Source organism: Polyodon spathula, chromosome 7 (assembly GCF_017654505.1).
Source record: "Polyodon spathula isolate WHYD16114869_AA chromosome 7, ASM1765450v1, whole genome shotgun sequence".
Taxonomy (NCBI): domain Eukaryota; kingdom Metazoa; phylum Chordata; class Actinopteri; order Acipenseriformes; family Polyodontidae; genus Polyodon; species Polyodon spathula.
This window is the reverse complement of record NC_054540.1, coordinates 470095-490225: the sequence shown is the minus strand read 5'-3', so window position 1 is coordinate 490225 and position 20131 is coordinate 470095. Positions and strand designations below refer to the sequence as shown.

The window sequence follows — 20131 nt, the reverse complement described above, 5'->3', positions numbered from 1 at the left end:
CTCTCTGACTCCCCTGGTCTCAGTTTACCAGACCCTCTATAAACCTCCTCTCTGACTGCCCTGGTCTCAGTTTACCAGACCCTCTATAAACCTCCTCTCTGACTCCCCTGGTCTCAGTTTACCAGACCCTCTATAAACCTCCTCTCTGACTGCCCTGGTCTCAGTTTACCAGACCCTCTATAAACCTCCTCTCTGACTGCCCTGGTCTCAGTTTACCAGACCCTCTATAAACCTCCTCTCTGACTCCCCTAGTCTCAGTTTACTAGACCCTCTATAAACCTCCTCTCTGACTCCCCTGGTCTCAGCTTACCAGACCCTCTATTCCTCTCTGAAACAGCAGCTTGCTGCACATCCTTGAAACTAAATAATGAAACAAGCCGACTGATAGGAGGGAGCTGCTCACGGTTTGTTTTCTGGTTCTGCCTGCAAATGAATTCAATGTTGTTGTTTGCTGGGAGTTTTCATGGTCCTGAACGGGATTGTGTTCGTGGGACACAGCCTGATAGAAACGCTGACGAGGCCCCAGTGGAAACCACGGCTGCCGTGGCAGTCAGCGTGAAAGACTGCAGTGTCGTAATCTTTGTAAACAGGAGCCACGTGACAGTACGCGGGCTTCAGCTCTGCACAGCTACAGCACGGGAAGCTGGTCGTTTCTGGGTTGGGTTGCTGAGAATTAAAACCTGACTGTTGCACCAAATCAGCCTTCTACAGTACAGTACGCAGCAGCAATCTGGCAAGCATAATGTTATACTGCCATTACCATCTTTTTGGAAAGCATTCAAATAATGTATGAATCCTAGAATGAAGTCTGTTTTTAGATGGTGAGCTCACTCGGCTTTACAGTAGAGTCCAAATACACAGCGGAGAGCAGTGATCCCAGCGAGACTCACACACAGCAGAGCTGGCATGACACGGGACTGGGTTCAGATCCCAGCGAGACTCACACACAGCAGAGCTGGCATGACACGGGACTGGGTTCAGATCCCAGCGAGACTCACACACAGCAGAGCTGGCATGACACGGGACTGGGTTCAGATCCCAGCGAGACTCACACACAGCAGAGCTGGCATGACACGGGACTGGGTTCAGATCCCAGCGAGACTCACACACAGCAGAGCTGGCATGACACGGGACTGGGTTCAGATCCCAGCGAGACTCGTAGGGTCACACTGACAGCCAGCCCTGGGATCCGTTACAGTTGGAACTGCGCACTTCAGAATGAATTGCAGTTCCAATGTCACTGTCATTGTAGCTGACCCTGTCAGCCCTGTGCAAGTGGCATTGTAATCACACTATAGAACTGATCCAGTACAGTTCAGTTACACATTCATTTGTGACTCGATCATTATTCTTGCATTCAAAACCACTTTCAGTGACCCCATTTATTTGAAAGCCCTCTACATGTGTGTGTGTATTTGTGTGCTGCTGCTTATTCAGAATTAGACAGTGAGAATGTCAATGTGTGCAGCTGCTCAGGTTTTTTAGGAGCAATAGTAATTTGAATTGCAATTGCTGAAGCACAGCTGTACATGTAATTGTAACGGATGCCGTCTCAGAGGTGAAAGCACAGAGGTATTCAAGACAAACGCTTCTCTGCAGACAGGGCTTCGAACATTCCCCAAGCTCTGATACAAAGTGCAATACTGCAGCATCCACAAGGTGTCACACAAGCGCAGCGGGAAGAGCATTCCAGCAACGTTTCAGTGAAATGAATAAACCATGCCTCCTGCTGTCTTGAGAACAGCACCTCAAACAGGGGTCGATGTCTGGTCAAATTATAAGCTATTTATAACATTCAGAATTGCTATTTTCGTCTCAGAATTTGGAGCATGAAACAAACATAAGGCAATTCCCAATTTTGTAAATAAGAGTGCCTGCTTTTATCCTTTTCATATTAAAATAATTGTGGCCTTCTCTTGTGACTCAAACAAACACGGCACTTTAAAATAGGCTTGTTACTAAAAATAATATTGTAAAGAATCCTCGAATTGTTAATCATCGGGGCTAAAGCAGTTCATTAACCAGCAACAGCAAACAAAATAAACCTGTATAGTACCGAGCTCGGGTTTAACTTTTCAAATAAAAGAGCCCACGAACCAGTGAAAGGACACAGAACCTCCACCTTCCTCTGTGCAGCCTGCAAGCATTCAAACCTCAAGCAAGGTGTGGATCCAAGGACAAAGCAACATGACTGAGGTGAAAAACAATTGTACAAGTAGCAAATGAGAGAGTGCAATGGCTCTGTCCCTCCCTCTGAGAGCCGCACTGGCAGCTTCAAATCAGAGAGCCCGTGCTGTGCTGTGCAAGGCTGGCCAGGATTGGACCTGAGGCAATTACAATGGTCAAAGTTTTTCACTGGGGATCCCGAATAGTGCATCCTGTAAAGGTGCTCCGCGTAGAATGCTGGATGCTCCCTATAGCCTGGACATCACCGGTTCGAGTCCAGGCTATTTTACTGCCAACCATGGACGGGAGATCCGGGGGGGGGGTGCTTAGGTCAGCCAGGGTGTCCTTGGCTCACCCTGTAGTCTGGCCGGGCGCCTGCGGGCTTGCCTGGAAGCTGTCCGGAGCTGCGTTCTCCTCCGATGCTGTAGCTCTGCAGGTGGCTGCATGGTGAGCCTGCAGTGTGAAAAAGAAACGGTCAGCTGACAGCACACGTTTCGAAGGACAGCACGGGGGTGGTAGCGGTGAGCTGAGTCTAAATACAATTGGCTATTCCAAATTTGGAGAAAAAACGATGAACAATTGAGGACTACCAATTGTTTTTTTTTTTTTTCCCAAAGGTTTGCAATCAGAGCTGCCCGCTGGAAGTCTGCAGTGGGTTGGTTTTGTGTGTTTCACGGTAATGGTTGGTTTTGTGCGTTTCACGGTAATGGTTGGTTTTGTGTGTTTCACAGTAATGGTTGGTTTTGTGTGTTTCACAGTAATGGTTGGTTTTGTGCGTGTTTCACGGTAATGGTTGGTTTTGTGTGTTTCACGGTAATGGTTGGTTTTGTGTGTTTCACAGTAATGGTTGGTTTTGTCCGTTTCACGGTAATGGTTGGTTTTGTGTGTTTCACGGTAATGGTTGGTTTTGTGTGTTTCACGGTAATGGTTGGTTTTGTGTGTTTCACAGTAATGGTTGGTTTTGTGTGTTTCACAGTAATGGTTGGTTTTGTGTGTTTCACAGTAATGGTTGGTTTTGTGCGTGTTTCACGGTAATGGTTGGTTTTGTGCGTTTCACGGTAATGGTTGGTTTTGTGTGTTTCACGGTAATGGTTGGTTTTGTGTGTTTCACGGTAATGGTTGGTTTTGTGTGTTTCACAGTAATGGTTGGTTTTGTGTGTTTCACAGTAATGGTTGGTTTTGTGTGTTTCACAGTAATGGTTGGTTTTGTGTGTTTCACAGTAATGGTTGGTTTTGTGTGTTTCACAGTAATGGTTGGTTTTGTGCGTGTTTCACAGTAATGGTTGGTTTTGTGTGTTTCACAGTAATGGTTGGTTTTGTGCGTTTCACGGTAATGGTTGGTTTTGTGTGTTTCACAGTAATGGTTGGTTTTGTGTGTTTCACAGTAATGGTTGGTTTTGTGTGTTTCACAGTAATGGTTGGTTTTGTGTGTTTCACAGTAATGGTTGGTTTTGTGTGTTTCACAGTAATGGTTGGTTTTGTGTGTTTCACGGTAATGGTTGGTTTTGTGCGTTTCACGGTAATGGTTGGTTTTGTGTGTTTCACAGTAATGGTTGGTTTTGTGCGTGTTTCACGGTAATGGTTGGTTTTGTGCGTTTCACGGTAATGGTTGGTTTTGTGCGTTTCACGGTAATGGTTGGTTTTGTGTGTTTCACGGTAATGGTTGGTTTTGTGTGTTTCACAGTAATGGTTGGTTTTGTGTGTTTCACAGTAATGGTTGGTTTTGTGTGTTTCACAGTAATGGTTGGTTTTGTGTGTTTCACAGTAATGGTTGGTTTTGTGCGTGTTTCACAGTAATGGTTGGTTTTGTGTGTTTCACAGTAATGGTTGGTTTTGTGCGTGTTTCACAGTAATGGTTGGTTTTGTGTGTTTCACAGTAATGGTTGGTTTTGTGTGTTTCACAGTAATGGTTGGTTTTGTGTGTTTCACAGTAATGGTTGGTTTTGTGTGTTTCACAGTAATGGTTGGTTTTGTGTGTTTCACAGTAATGGTTGGTTTTGTGTGTTTCACAGTAATGGTTGGTTTTGTGTGTTTCACAGTAATGGTTGGTTTTGTGTGTTTCACAGTAATGGTTGGTTTTGTGCGTGTTTCACAGTAATGGTTGGTTTTGTGCGTGTTTCACAGTAATGGTTGGTTTTGTGCGTGTTTCACAGTAATGGTTGGTTTTGTGTGTTTCACAGTAATGGTTGGTTTTGTGTGTTTCACAGTAATGGTTGGTTTTGTGTGTTTCACAGTAATGGTTGGTTTTGTGTGTTTCACAGTAATGGTTGGTTTTGTGTGTTTCACAGTAATGGTTGGTTTTGTGTGTTTCACAGTAATGGTTGGTTTTGTGTGTTTCACAGTAATGGTTGGTTTTGTGTGTTTCACAGTAATGGTTGGTTTTGTGTGTTTCACAGTAATGCTTGGTTTTGTGTGTTTCACAGTAATGGTTGGTTTTGTGTGTTTCACAGTAATGGTTGGTTTTGTGTGTTTCACAGTAATGGTTGGTTTTGTGCGTGTTTCACAGTAATGGTTGGTTTTGTGTGTTTCACAGTAATGGTTGGTTTTGTGTGTTTCACAGTAATGGTTGGTTTTGTGTGTTTCACAGTAATGGTTGGTTTTGTGTGTTTCACAGTAATGGTTGGTTTTGTGTGTTTCACAGTAATGGTTGGTTTTGTGTGTTTCACAGTAATGGTTGGTTTTGTGCGTGTTTCACAGTAATGGTTGGTTTTGTGTGTTTCACAGTAATGGTTGGTTTTGTGTGTTTCACAGTAATGGTTGGTTTTGTGTGTTTCACAGTAATGGTTGGTTTTGTGCGTGTTTCACAGTAATGGTTGGTTTTGTGTGTTTCACAGTAATGGTTGGTTTTGTGTGTTTCACAGTAATGGTTGGTTTTGTGTGTTTCACAGTAATGGTTGGTTTTGTGTGTTTCACAGTAATGGTTGGTTTTGTGTGTTTCACAGTAATGGTTGGTTTTGTGTGTTTCACAGTAATGGTTGGTTTTGTGTGTTTCACAGTAATGGTTGGTTTTGTGTGTTTCACAGTAATGGTTGGTTTTGTGTGTTTCACAGTAATGCTTGGTTTTGTGTGTTTCACAGTAATGCTTGGTTTTGTGTGTTTCACAGTAATGGTTGGTTTTGTGTGTTTCACAGTAATGGTTGGTTTTGTGTGTTTCACAGTAATGGTTGGTTTTGTGTGTTTCACAGTAATGGTTGGTTTTGTGTGTTTCACAGTAATGGTTGGTTTTGTGTGTTTCACAGTAATGGTTGGTTTTGTGTGTTTCACAGTAATGGTTGTTTTTGCGTGTTTCACAGTAATGGTTGGTTTTGTGTGTTTCACAGTAATGGTTGGTTTTGTGTGTTTCACAGTAATGGTTGGTTTTGTGTGTTTCACAGTAATGGTTGGTTTTGTGTGTTTCACAGTAATGGTTGGTTTTGTGTGTTTCACAGTAATGGTTGGTTTTGTGTGTTTCACAGTAATGGTTGGTTTTGTGTGTTTCACAGTAATGGTTGGTTTTGTGCGTTTCACAGTAATGGTTGGTTTTGTGTGTTTCACAGTAATGGTTGGTTTTGTGTGTTTCACAGTAATGGTTGGTTTTGTGTGTTTCACAGTAATGGTTGGTTTTGTGTGTTTCACAGTAATGGTTGGTTTTGTGTGTTTCACAGTAATGGTTGGTTTTGTGTGTTTCACAGTAATGGTTGGTTTTGTGTGTTTCACAGTAATGGTTGGTTTTGTGTGTTTCACAGTAATGGTTGGTTTTGTGTGTTTCACAGTAATGGTTGGTTTTGTGTGTTTCACAGTAATGGTTGGTTTTGTGTGTTTCACAGTAATGGTTGGTTTTGTGTGTTTCACAGTAATGGTTGGTTTTGTGTGTTTCACAGTAATGGTTGGTTTTGCGTGTTTCACAGTAATGGTTGGTTTTGTGTGTTTCACAGTAATGGTTGGTTTTGCGTGTTTCACAGTAATGGTTGGTTTTGTGTGTTTCACAGTAATGGTTGGTTTTGTGTGTTTCACAGTAATGGTTGGTTTTGCGTGTTTCACAGTAATGCTTGGTTTTGTGCGTGTTTCACAGTAATGCTTGGTTTTGTGTGTTTCACAGTAATGGTTGGTTTTGTGTGTTTCACAGTAATGCTTGGTTTTGTGTGTTTCACAGTAATGGTTGGTTTTGTGTGTTTCACAGTAATGGTTGGTTTTGTGTGTTTCACAGTAATGGTTGGTTTTGTGTGTTTCACAGTAATGGTTGGTTTTGTGTGTTTCACAGTAATGGTTGGTTTTGTGTGTTTCACAGTAATGGTTGGTTTTGTGTGTTTCACAGTAATGGTTGGTTTTGTGTGTTTCACAGTAATGGTTGGTTTTGTGTGTTTCACAGTAATGGTTGGTTTTGTGTGTTTCACAGTAATGGTTGGTTTTGTGTGTTTCACAGTAATGGTTGGTTTTGTGTGTTTCACAGTAATGGTTGGTTTTGTGTGTTTCACAGTAATGGTTGGTTTTGTGTGTTTCACAGTAATGGTTGGTTTTGTGTGTTTCACAGTAATGGTTGGTTTTGTGTGTTTCACAGTAATGGTTGGTTTTGTGTGTTTCACAGTAATGGTTGGTTTTGTGTGTTTCACAGTAATGGTTGGTTTTGTGTGTTTCACAGTAATGGTTGGTTTTGTGTGTTTCACAGTAATGGTTGGTTTTGTGTGTTTCACAGTAATGGTTGGTTTTGTGTGTTTCACAGTAATGGTTGGTTTTGTGTGTTTCACAGTAATGGTTGGTTTTGTGTGTTTCACAGTAATGGTTGGTTTTGTGCGTGTTTCACAGTAATGGTTGGTTTTGTGTGTTTCACAGTAATGGTTGGTTTTGTGTGTTTCACAGTAATGGTTGGTTTTGTGTGTTTCACAGTAATGGTTGGTTTTGTGTGTTTCACAGTAATGGTTGGTTTTGTGTGTTTCACAGTAATGGTTGGTTTTGTGTGTTTCACAGTAATGCTTGGTTTTGTGTGTTTCACAGTAATGCTTGGTTTTGTGTGTTTCACAGTAATGGTTGGTTTTGTGTGTTTCACAGTAATGGTTGGTTTTGTGTGTTTCACAGTAATGCTTGGTTTTGTGTGTTTCACAGTAATGCTTGGTTTTGTGTGTAATGCTTGGTTTTGTTTCACAGTAATGCTTGGTTTTGTGTGTTTCACAGTAATGCTTGGTTTTGTGTGTTTCACAGTAATGGTTGGTTTTGTGTGTTTCACAGTAATGGTTGGTTTTGTGTGTTTCACAGTAATGGTTGGTTTTGTGTGTTTCACAGTAATGTTTGGTTTTGTGTGTTTCACAGTAATGGTTGGTTTTGTGTGTTTCACAGTAATGGTTGGTTTTGTGTGTTTCACAGTAATGGTTGGTTTTGTGTGTTTCACAGTAATGGTTGGTTTTGTGTGTTTCACAGTAATGGTTGGTTTTGTGTGTTTCACAGTAATGGTTGGTTTTGTGTGTTTCACAGTAATGGTTGGTTTTGTGCGTGTTTCACAGTAATGGTTGGTTTTGTGTGTTTCACAGTAATGGTTGGTTTTGTGTGTTTCACAGTAATGGTTGGTTTTGTGTGTTTCACAGTAATGCTTGGTTTTGTGTGTTTCACAGTAATGCTTGGTTTTGTGTGTTTCACAGTAATGCTTGGTTTTGTGTGTTTCACAGTAATGCTTGGTTTTGTGTGTTTCACAGTAATGCTTGGTTTTGTGTGTTTCACAGTAATGCTTGGTTTTGTGTGTTTCACAGTAATGGTTGGTTTTGTGCGTGTTTCACAGTAATGGTTGGTTTTGTGTGTTTCACAGTAATGGTTGGTTTTGTGTGTTTCACAGTAATGGTTGGTTTTGTGCGTGTTCACAGTAATGGTTGGTTTTGTGTGTTTCACAGTAATGGTTGGTTTTGTGTGTTTCACAGTAATGGTTGGTTTTGTGTGTTTCACAGTAATGGTTGGTTTTGTGTGTTTCACAGTAATGCTTGGTTTTGTGTGTTTCACAGTAATGCTTGGTTTTGTGTGTTTCACAGTAATGGTTGGTTTTGTGTGTTTCACAGTAATGGTTGGTTTTGTGTGTTTCACAGTAATGCTTGGTTTTGTGTGTTTCACAGTAATGCTTGGTTTTGTGTGTTTCACAGTAATGCTTGGTTTTGTGTGTTTCACAGTAATGCTTGGTTTTGTGTGTTTCACAGTAATGCTTGGTTTTGTGCGTGTTTCACAGTAATGGTTGGTTTTGCGTGTTTCACAGTAATGCTTGGTTTTGTGTGTTTCACAGTAATGGTTGGTTTTGTGCGTGTTTCACAGTAATGGTTGGTTTTGTGTGTTTCACAGTAATGCTTGGTTTTGTGTGTTTCACAGTAATGGTTGGTTTTTTGTGTGTTTCACAGTAATGCTTGGTTTTGTGTGTGTTTCACAGTAATGGTTGGTTTTGTGTGTTTCACAGTAATGGTTGGTTTTGTGTGTTTCACAGTAATGGTTGGTTTTGTGTGTTTCACAGTAATGCTTGGTTTTGTGTGTTTCACAGTAATGCTTGGTTTTGCGTGTTTCACAGTAATGGTTGGTTTTGTGTGTTTCACAGTAATGGTTGGTTTTGTGCGTGTTTCACAGTAATGGTTGGTTTTGTGTGTGTTTCACAGTAATGCTTGGTTTTGTGTGTTTCACAGTAATGGTTGGTTTTGTGTGTTTCACAGTAATGCTTGGTTTTGTGTGTGTTTCACAGTAATGATCTGCATGGGCTCCCTTAAAGGACTGTTCCTGAGCAGTACAGTGAGCAGGCACCAGTTTTAACTGAGAATGGAAGCACTGCAAAGTCATTTATCCTTATAACATAATGAGCCATTCAGCCTTCCTATTTGCAGCTCTAATCCATGACGAGGTCCCTCATCACCGTTTCATCTGGTGTAAATTCAGACCCTTTAAAGAATAAAGGTGTGGGTTTAGGGTGAGCAGCAGGCAAGCAAGCTTGCTCTGAAGGCCTGTGATGCTCAAAATGATGCAAAGAAAATATTGATTTGTAAACAATTCAAATAAAAAAAAGAATACAAGAAAAGATAAAATGTATTGATCAGTTCATCTAGATGCTTGGTTTTGTGCGTGTTTCACAGTAATGCTTGGTTTTGTGCGTGTTTCACAGTAATGCTTGGTTTTGTGTGTTTCACAGTAATCCCAAAACAGGAAAGTGCATTTTACCAAATTGGTTTTGTGTGTTTCACAGTAATGCTTGGTTTTGTGTGTGTTTCACAGTAATGGTTGGTTTTGTGTGTTTCACAGTAATGGTTGGTTTTGTGTGTGTTTCACAGTAATGCTTGGTTTTGTGTGTTTCACAGTAATGCTTGGTTTTGTGTGTTTCACAGTAATGCTTGGTTTTGTGTGTTTCACAGTAATGGTTGGTTTTGTGTGTTTCACAGTAATGCTTGGTTTTGTGTGTTTCACAGTAATGCTTGGTTTTGTGTGTTTCACAGTAATGCTTGGTTTTGTGTGTTTCACAGTAATGCTTGGTTTTGTGTGTTTCACAGTAATGCTTGGTTTTGTGTGTTTCACAGTAATGCTTGGTTTTGTGTGTTTCACAGTAATGCTTGGTTTTGTGTGTTTCACAGTAATGCTTGGTTTTGTGTGTTTCACAGTAATGCTTGGTTTTGTGTGTTTCACAGTAATGGTTGGTTTTGTGCGTGTTTCACAGTAATGGTTGGTTTTGTGTGTTTCACAGTAATGCTTGGTTTTGTGTGTTTCACAGTAATGCTTGGTTTTGTGTGTTTCACAGTAATGCTTGGTTTTGCGTGTCTCACAGTAATGCTTTGTTTTGTGTGTTTCACAGTAATGCTTGGTTTTGTGTGTTTCACAGTAATGCTTGGTTTTGTGTGTTTCACAGTAATGCTTGGTTTTGTGTGTTTCACAGTAATGCTTGGTTTTGTGTGTTTCACAGTAATGGTTGGTTTTGTGTGTTTCACAGTAATGGTTGGTTTTGTGTGTTTCACAGTAATGGTTGGTTTTGTGTGTTTCACAGTAATGGTTGGTTTTGTGCGTGTTTCACAGTAATGGTTGGTTTTGTGTGTTTCACAGTAATGGTTGGTTTTGTGTGTTTCACAGTAATGGTTGGTTTTGTGTGTTTCACAGTAATGGTTGGTTTTGTGTGTTTCACAGTAATGGTTGGTTTTGTGCGTGTTTCACAGTAATGCTTGGTTTTGCGTGTTTCACAGTAATGGTTGGTTTTGTGTGTTTCACAGTAATGGTTGGTTTTGTGTGTTTCACAGTAATGCTTGGTTTTGTGTGTTTCACAGTAATGGTTGGTTTTGTGTGTTTCACAGTGTTTCACAGTAATGGTTGGTTTTGTGTGTTTCACAGTAATGGTTGGTTTTGTGTGTTTCACAGTAATGGTTGGTTTTGTGTGTTTCACAGTAATGGTTGGTTTTGTGTGTTTCACAGTAATGGTTGGTTTTGTGTGTTTCACAGTAATGGTTGGTTTTGTGCGTGTTTCACAGTAATGCTTGGTTTTGTGTGTTTCACAGTAATGCTTGGTTTTGTGTGTTTCACAGTAATGCTTGGTTTTGTGTGTTTCACAGTAATGGTTGGTTTTGTGTGTTTCACAGTAATGCTTGGTTTTGTGTGTGTTTCACAGTAATGATCTGCATGGGCTCCCTTAAAGGACTGTTCCTGAGCAGTACAGTGAGCAGGCACCAGTTTTAACTGAGAATGGAAGCACTGCAAAGTCATTTATCCTTATAACATAATGAGCCATTCAGCCTTCCTATTTGCAGCTCTAATCCATGACGAGGTCCCTCATCACCGTTTCATCTGGTGTAAATTCAGACCCTTTAAAGAATAAAGGTGTGGGTTTAGGGTGAGCAGCAGGCAAGCAAGCTTGCTCTGAAGGCCTGTGATGCTCAAAATGATGCAAAGAAAATATTGATTTGTAAACAATTCAAATAAAAAAAAGAATACAAGAAAAGATAAAATGTATTGATCAGTTCATCTAGATGATGATATACTTCTAAAGATGTACTGCCAGCCTTGTAATTCAGTTTAACACACGGGCATCGTTTGTCATCTTTAGGCAAACAGAAGCCTGGCACACTTCTTTAGCTCTTTTTCGTTTCAGAAGACTAGAGATCAGGGCTCCTCTACAAGTCATCTCAATGGGTTGCTGAACTGGGTCTGTTTCAATGGGCTTACAACTCGTAGCACAAACTGCCTTTGTGCAATTCCAACGGAACAGTAAATTAGAGAATGCAAGTCTTTATACTGCTGCTGACGCTACCACGCCAACATCTGCCACCAACTCTAGCACTGCATCCCGACTCCTCCAGTACTTAGGCTGCATTTTGATTTACACACCAGCACCATTACAATCAAGTCAAAATCAGGAGCTCTTTTCACAAGACAGACACTGCTCAAGCCTGACAGGGTGTCATTAGATGGCATTGAATTATTACATGTGTTTCCTAAAGGAGCGCGTTCAGTTCTTTAAAATCCCAGCCCTGCATTTACATAAGATGAAACAGTCACAGAGTTTGCAGGGGTGTCCCTGATTTTGTGAGACATGCTTGTATGTTTGGAAGTCTTGTGAAGAGGAGCAGTGTTTCTGTGCGAGTGCACAAGGAATTCCACTGCCCGTGGGGCCAGTTACTCAGCCCAGCTATAGGAGCACTGCTTCATTCAGTAACAAAGGACAAGGTTTGGAAAAATCAAAACATCCAGCACTGATCAACTGTTTTAACCATTTCAACAACAGTGGCATTTACCTACTGCTTACTTACATCACCCTCACTGATCCCAAACAGCCTTCCGTCAGCAACGACAGGGTTAAGAAACTAAATCCTACATCACTGGAGAAGAACAGCAGAAAGCCTGGACAAGAACAACTGAAACCCTGGTGAAGAACAACTGAAACCCTGGTGAAGAACAACTGAAACCCTGGTCAAGAACAACTGAAACCCTGAAAAAGAACAACTGAAACCCTAGACAAGAACAACAGAAACCCTGGACAACAACAGAAACCCTGGACAAGAACAACAGAAACAACTGGACAAGAACAACTGAAACCCTGGAGAAGAACAACTGAAACCCTGGACAAGAACAACAGAAACCCTGGACAAGAACAACAGAAACCCTGGACAAGAACAACAGAAACCCTGGACAAGAACAACAGAAACCCTGAACAAGAACAACTGAAACCCTGGACAAGAACAACTGAAACCCTGGACAAGAACAACAGAAACCCTGGAGAAGAACAACTGAAACCCTGGACAAGAACAATGTTTAATGTCGGCTGGTCTGCACAGCTCCTTTCTTCACCAGTTCATTGTTTATTCCATGCTGTGTCTGAACAGCGATTGTTATGAAGGCTCGACTCACAAAGCCTAAGCATGTAAGCATGTAACTATTCTTGAAATGATCAGTGTGCACCAGGTTGAATCCGGATGGGGTGTGTTAAGGTCCGTGCCCTGATCACTGTGCACCAGGTTGAATCCGGGTGGGGTGTGTTGAGGTCCATGCCCTGATCAGTGTGCACCAGGTTGAATCCAGGTGGGGTGTGTCGAGGTCCATGCCCTGATCAGTGTGTACCAGGTTGAATCTGGATGGGTGTGTCGAGGTCCATGCCCTGATCAGTGTGTACCAGGTTGAATCTGGATGGGTGTGTTAAGGTCCATGCCCTGAACAGTGTGCACCAGGTTGAATCCGGATGGGTTTGTTAAGGTCCATGCCCTGATCAGTGTGCACCAGGTTGAATCCGGATGGGTACAGCATCACTCAGAATGGTAAAGGACCCCAGAGACTGGCTTCTGACCCTGTCAGACATTAGGGGAAGCTGGCAGCTGCTATGGAAGCAGACCTCTGACACGCCCCATGTTTTGTTGCACACTGCAGATAAGTTTTATGGGTTGATCTGATTAGCAATGAAGGCTTTATCAGCTGGTCCAAGCCAGTGACTGAGTGGCACAGTTCAGTCTGAGCTGGGAGCGGTGCGGTGGATGCATGCTGGCTAGGTTAGACAGAACTCCTAGACTTAAGGAAGCAGACAGACAGCATAAAGAACTAAATTGGTTAAGATACTCGCTTGCTGAGAGTTGGGTCACCGGTTTGCACCCAGCCTCCGCCCAGCCTCTGCCCCATTACACGTACAACACAAAGAGTTTCATAGTGTGCTAACCATGGTGAAGCTAAAGATAAAAACGATAAAAAAAAAGAAATGTAGCCAAATGATTTCATGATTTACGAGCATGTGGAGTAAATATGAAGTACGCAGTAGAGCTATTAATGGGAACTTGAAATAATAATAATCTTGTTGTGCTGCACGGCTGTCCTCCAGACAGCTCCTTATAACACACATACACAACACAGCCCTCACATGACTAGCAGTGACCTTGCAGATACAGCAAGCGCCGAGCTGCTTCCCTCACAGGGCACTTTGTATCCAGCGAAGCATTATAGAGAAACAATAGCCTGCATACCATGCTCCCACTTGACTGGTTGCAATCCAAGTCTTTCTGGCTTGTGTATTTCTTTCCATTGATCCTCCCCTATGCTGTGTGCTTGTGTTAAATGCTCCTGGTGCTCGAGAGTGCGAGTGCTTGTGTGAAAGCAGCTCCACAGTAGAGAAGCCTTGTGCACCATTCACAAACAACACATCAATAAATGCATTGTCAATTCAATTGTTCGTATACATTTAGTGATGCGATGCAATCTAACTGAGTAAAACAGAACACACACTATTTCTTATTTACAACCAGATTTTATGTTGCTCTAAAATAACCAAAGGCAAGTCCAGCTTCTCTTTAACCACAGTGGACAACCAGACTCCCCCAAGACCTGATCCAATGTGCAAACAGACTCCCCCAAGACCTGATCCAATGTGCAAACAGACTCCTCTAAGACCTGATCCAATGTAATGAGTTCTTTACAGTGCAAACAGACTCCTCTAAGACCTGATCCAATGTGCAAACAGACTCCCCCAAGACCTGATCCAATGTGTAAACAGACTCCCCCAAGACCTGATCCAATGTGTAAACAGACTCCTCTAAGACCTGATCCAATGTAATGAGTTCTTTACAGTGCAAACAGACTCCCCCAAGACCTGATCAAATGTGCAAACAGACTCCTCTAAGGCCTGATCCAATGTAATGAGTTCTTTACAGTGCAAACAGACTCCTCTAAGACCTGATCCAATGTGCAAACAGACTCCCCCAAGACCTGATCCAATGTGTAAACAGACTCCTCTAAGACCTGATCCAATATATCTAATGAGTACTAGGTGCCATGGCAAAAAAGAAATGTCAACGACTGTCTAAGGAGATTCTGACTAGTGCACAACCAGACTCCCCAATGACGGGTTCCAACTGGGTAAACATGAGACTCCTCATCCTCTGAGACTGATCCATGAATGAGTTTCTTTACAGTGCAAACACGACTCCCTGAGACTGTTCAAACTGTTTAAACAGACGTTTCTAAGGAGATTCCGGATCCAAATTACTAAAGAAATGTCTACTGAAAAGATTCTGGACTAGGACACGTTTGATGAGGGCGGTTCTGGCTAGGTCACACTGTAATGAAACTCAGACTGTCCTCTAAGACCTGGATAGGTCACAATTTGTCAGGAGTTTGGACTCGGTTACACGTTTGTCATGTGCAAACAGACTCCCCCAAGACCTGATCCAATGTGTAAACAGACTCCTCTAAGACCTGATCCAATGTAATGAGTTCTTTACAGTGCAAACAGACTCCCCCAAGACCTGATCAAATGTGCAAACAGACTCCTCTAAGGCCTGATCCAATGTAATGAGTTCTTTACAGTGCAAACAGACTCCTCTAAGACCTGATCCAATGTGCAAACAGACTCCCCCAAGACCTGATCCAATGTGCAAACAGACTCCTCTAAGACCTGATCCAATGTAATGAGTTCTTTACAGTGCAAACAGACTCCTCAAAGACCTGATCCAATGTGCAAACAGACTCCCCCAAGACCTGATCCAATGTGTAAACAGACTCCCCCAAGACCTGATCCAATGTGTAAACAGACTCCTCTAAGACCTGATCCAATGTAATGAGTTCTTTACAGTGCAAACAGACTCCTCTAAGACCTGATCCAATGTGCAAACAGACTCCTCTAAGACCTGATCCAATGTAATGAGTTCTTTACAGTGCAAACAGACTCCTCTAAGACCTGATCCAATGTGCAAACAGACTCCCCCAAGACCTGATCCAATGTGCAAACAGACTCCTCTAAGACCTGATCCAATGTAATGAGACTCCTCAAAGACCTGATCCAATGTGCAAACAGACTCCTCCAAGACCTGATCCAATGTGCAAACAGACTCCCCCAAGACCTGATCCAATGTGTAAACAGACTCCTCTAAGACCTGATCCAATGTAATGAGTTCTTTACAGTGCAAACTCCTCTAAGACAGACTCCTCAAAGACCTGATCCAATGTGCAAACAGACTCCTCCAAGACCTGATCCAATGTGCAAACAGACTCCCCCAAGACCTGATCCAATGTGCAAACAGACTCCTCTAAGACCTGATCCAATGTAATGAGTTCTTTACAGTGCAAACAGACTCCTCTAAGACCTGATCCAATGTGCAAACAGACTCCCCCAAGACCTGATCCAATGTGCAAACATACTCCCCCAAGACCTGATCAAATGTGCAAACAGACTCCTCTAAGACCTGATCCAATGTAATGAGTTCTTTACAGTGCAAACAGACTCCTCTAAGACCTGATCCAATGTGCAAACAGACTCCCCCAAGACCTGATCCAATGTGTAAACAGACTCCCCCAAGACCTGATCCAATGTGTAAACAGACTCCTCTAAGACCTGAGCCAATGTAATGAGTTCTTTACAGTGCAAACAGACTCCTCTAAGACCTGATCCAATGTAATGAGTTCTTTACAGTGCAAACAGGCTCCTCTAAGACCTGATCCAATGTAATGAGCTGTACAGTCCACTTGCCTCATTCCTCCCATCTCTGCTCAGCACTGCCGCTGTGCAGCAGTCCTGTACAGTCCACTTGCCTCATTCCTCCCATCTCTGCTCAGCACTGCCGCTGTGCAGCACAGTCCTGTACAGTCCACTTGCCTCATTCCTCCCATCTCTGCTCAGCACTGCCGCTGTGCAGCACAGTCCTGTACAGTCCACTTGCCTCATTCCTCCCATCTCTGCTCAGCACTGCCGCTGTGCAGCACAGTCCTGTACAGTCCACTTGTCTCATTCCTCCCATCTCTGCTCAGCACTGCTGCTGTGCAGCACAGTCCTGTACAGTCCACTTGCCTCATTCCTCCCATCTCTAGTCAGCACTGCCGCTGTGCAGCACAGTCCTGTACAGTCCACTTGCCTCATTCCTCCCATCTCTAGTCAGCACTGCCGCTGTGCAGCACAGTCCTGTACAGTCCACTTGCCTCATTCCTCCCATCTCTAGTCAGCACTGCCGCTGTGCAGCACAGTCCTGTACAGTCCACTTGCCTCATTCCTCCCATCTCTGCTCAGCACTGCTGCTGTGCAGCACAGTCCTGTACAGTCCACTTGCCTCATTCCTCCCATCTCTGCTCAGTGCATTCATTCAGTTGGTGATTTTTTTATTTGTTTTTTTTATTTTTAAATATGGATCTTTACAGTACCTCCAAACTGTAAATTTAAGGATATTGGAATTGGTGGTTTGTGAATAGTTGGGCTACATACCAAATTAAATTACTCAATCTTAAATGAATACATCAATAAAGCAAATAATTTATCATTGTGGCATCCTCTAAATGTGAACTACAATATGTGAATGTGACGGAGAGCGAATGAATCCGAATCAACAATCTCCCTCTCGGCCGGTGAGGGCACTGGACAACAGGAGCTGCGGGCTTCCTACTGAATGGTTGGGCAGTTCATCCCAGGGACAGTCGGGAGCCGGCCATTCAGGAAGAGGGAGGCGTTACGGTACCTGGACTCATCGCCCTAGTACGGTGAGCGAAGTTTCAGTCATGAATTGGAGGAGACGTGATTGAACTAGCTATCGGAGGGGGCGGGGCTTAGGGTACTTTAGGGGGACGTGACGCCGTAATCGGCTCGTTTGTTGTGGTTAATGGGAGGAGACAAGGGCGGAATCTTGAATGAAGTGTGGGTTCATTGAGGAGTGTTGTGTTTGTTTTGCCAGACGGCTGATACGAAGCTGGAGCTGCAGCGAGAAGCCCGGACCTGAACGCGCACGAGCACCAGCACTCAGAGCACCGCACCTGCACCAGAGCACCCAGTTTGGAGACGTGTTTTTGTGTTTATTATTTCTGGACTGCAACCCCTTTGTTTTGTAGCTGGTAATACCCATTGCTGGGTAGAGCCAGCTTTATTATTTGAGTCCAGTTTTCGCTGGCAATACCCATTGCTGGGTAGAGCCGGCTTTATTATTTGAAACCCGGTTTAAAGGGCATTAAAAGAAACCTGACCTGTAAACTTTGTGTTTGTCCTTTGTTGGAGCACCTCAAATCACCTATACACCGGAGCACTACAAACCGCTTTGCCACAGTGAACTACAGTAATTCAGCGATGGAGTACGCCAGAGAAAAATCCCCCTCACTCATCCCAGCCATTCTTTCACTTTTCTCTCTTTGATCTCCTCTTTCTGCTTCAATCCAAACACACGCAGCTGTTACTTTGGACTACTGTGCATTTTACAGTGTGTTGAATTGTGCACCACCTTTCACAGGCCACATGCATGGGCTCTGCTAGCTCGGCCTGTGCTTGTTCTGCAGTGTTGCTGCTGCTATGATCAGGGGTTATGTGGCTAGTTTATCTTGCCCTCACTGCACTACAGAGGTGCACTGTGTATCATCAAAACAAACGCCACCCTCTGAACCTCAGTCAGTTTCTGTTAATCAGTGAGCAACATAAACATTATACAAGAGAAACTCAAATATATGATGCACGTGTTTAACTGTGAATGATATCTTCAAACAACGCCATCCCCATTTCACATTATAACAGTACATGCCTGTTTGCAGAGCACCAATATACAAGACAAACTGATAGCCATGCAACCGGCTGGACTGCACCTTGATCACTGCACCTGCCAGAACCAACACCCCTCAGAGCACCCCAGGAGAATTCACTGCACCCGATGCCTTTTCAGCTTGCCTTCATCCCCTGCCAAGTGTGACCCGGCCCCAGCCTTTCCACAGACCACAGAAAAGCTGCAATGACAAGGTCAACACGGCTTCCTCGCTTCCCAGCATGAAGACAAGCAGACTGCCACTGATTCTGCCCTCTCTGAACTATCATCCAGCGCTGACTGACACCATGCTGTACAACATCTCTGCTGCTTTCTTAAATAAAAACACATACATACAAATCACCTCTCAAAGGTGAAGGAGTGAATGTCTGCAGAGAATACAGCAGTGGCACTTTCTTACCCCATTTCTAGAACAAGGCTCAAACTAGAACGAGCTGTCTTCATACTGTACTGAGCTGGCACAGACTGCTCACGTCATCACATCCTTTCATTGTCATCACATGCAAGGCACAAAACACTGGCGTGTGACACGCAGTGCAGGCGTGAAATCAAATACACCGCTGTGTGTATTACAGCTACACACAATGCGACAACCCCAGGCCCCGGTAACTGGCCAACAAGCTGAAATAAATACTTAAAACAACCGTTGCTGCTGCTACTGTGCATTACAAATCCACCGGTCAGGCACCCGACTCACTCCCACAAGGCAGTCAGCAGCACAGACTGGTCCACACAGAAAGCCGGTTTGCCTGCTAGCACAACACGGTGTGCACACGTTCAATTCAGCGTGCTTTAGAAATCTAAACCGCGGCTGGACCCTTCCTTGGTTACCACAACGTTGCCAATAGCAACGGTTACAGTGCGACTGGAGGCAGGATCTGTCAGAATCACAACAATGCAGACACAGCCGAACAGCACCGTGCCCGGCACCACGCCGCCGGTACTGAGCGTAGTTTAGCACAGCCAGCCCCGGTATCAAGCACGCCACCCTCACCCTCACCCGGCCGCTCAGTCGGTACTCACTTTTTATGATGCGCCTTCTCCTTCTTCCCTTTCGGCCTCCTCTTTCGGGCCTGAATGGCCAGCACTGTGTGTGCGCGTTGCGATGGAGATTATCCCGGCGTAGCAACCCACAGAGACAGGCAGGCAGAGAGAGAGAGAGAAACAAAACAGAAGAACGACGCATCAAGAAAACTGTCTCAAGACCCCGGCATGTCAAAGCCAGGGCATGCGGGAATGTTTCGGGGTAAGAAGGAGCGTTTGTCACCTTTCCTGGAGCTCATGTTAGTATCGTCCTGTTCAGCAGCGGCCGGAATCGCTCTCGCCAGCCTCGTCTCTCCGGTGCGCGCCCCCGCTACCGAGAGCGCGCGTCCGAGCCGCGCACAACTGTCAAGAGACGGCGGCGAGGCCGCGCCTCACCTGAGACAGGTGCTGTTAGGCACGGCGGACACACAGCATCGCGATACTGAACACACCCCGACGAGTTAGAATAACGCTTTATAACACAGAAGACAAATACCCTTGAGACTGTCTGTCAGATATAAAGATATACTGAAACTGGTATAATGCAATTCATAGTAGCCCTGTATTACAGTAGATGTCTGCGAGTTGTAGTGTGTAAACAGGGAATGCTGTGGTAATGCTATCGATATTATTAAATACCAGACATTATAAGTAGACCTAGGTGTACCGCGATTTAATGCATTGCTCCATGTGGGTACTTTGTGCTCTTCAACATTTGCACATTTATTTTCTGTTCAACTGAATTTGTACATACTGTAATTTATTATCTTATTACAGTAAAAACATAAAACCTTCAAATGAACCGTTATATTTAAACCGTACCTGAGAGAGGAACTCAGTCTGACACTAGTGTGAGAGACTAGAGGGTGACAAAAAAAGGACACGCGTAAACACAATTCATTTTTCTTTTAAATGCTGTGACTCTCAGTCCTTGATATAGTTATAGTAGACTGCCCCCATTCTCCGGAAGCGGTATCAGACAGCCACGTCATGCATTC

The 20131-nt window shown here is 43.5% G+C and overlaps 2 long non-coding RNA genes across 2 annotated transcripts; both read right to left on the bottom strand.

The window, feature by feature from the left end:
* Positions 1-349: 349 nt before the first annotated feature.
* LOC121317954 lies at positions 350-19484 on the bottom strand. Its single transcript, XR_005950558.1, has 3 exons — positions 19378-19484; positions 19134-19197; positions 350-2619 (listed from the first exon to the last, which is right to left on the bottom strand). It is a non-coding gene; the product is annotated as an uncharacterized LOC121317954 (long non-coding RNA).
* LOC121317955 lies at positions 12336-16747 on the bottom strand. Its single transcript, XR_005950559.1, has 3 exons — positions 15988-16747; positions 15002-15349; positions 12336-14346 (listed from the first exon to the last, which is right to left on the bottom strand). It is a non-coding gene; the product is annotated as an uncharacterized LOC121317955 (long non-coding RNA).
* Positions 19485-20131: the final 647 nt, after the last annotated feature.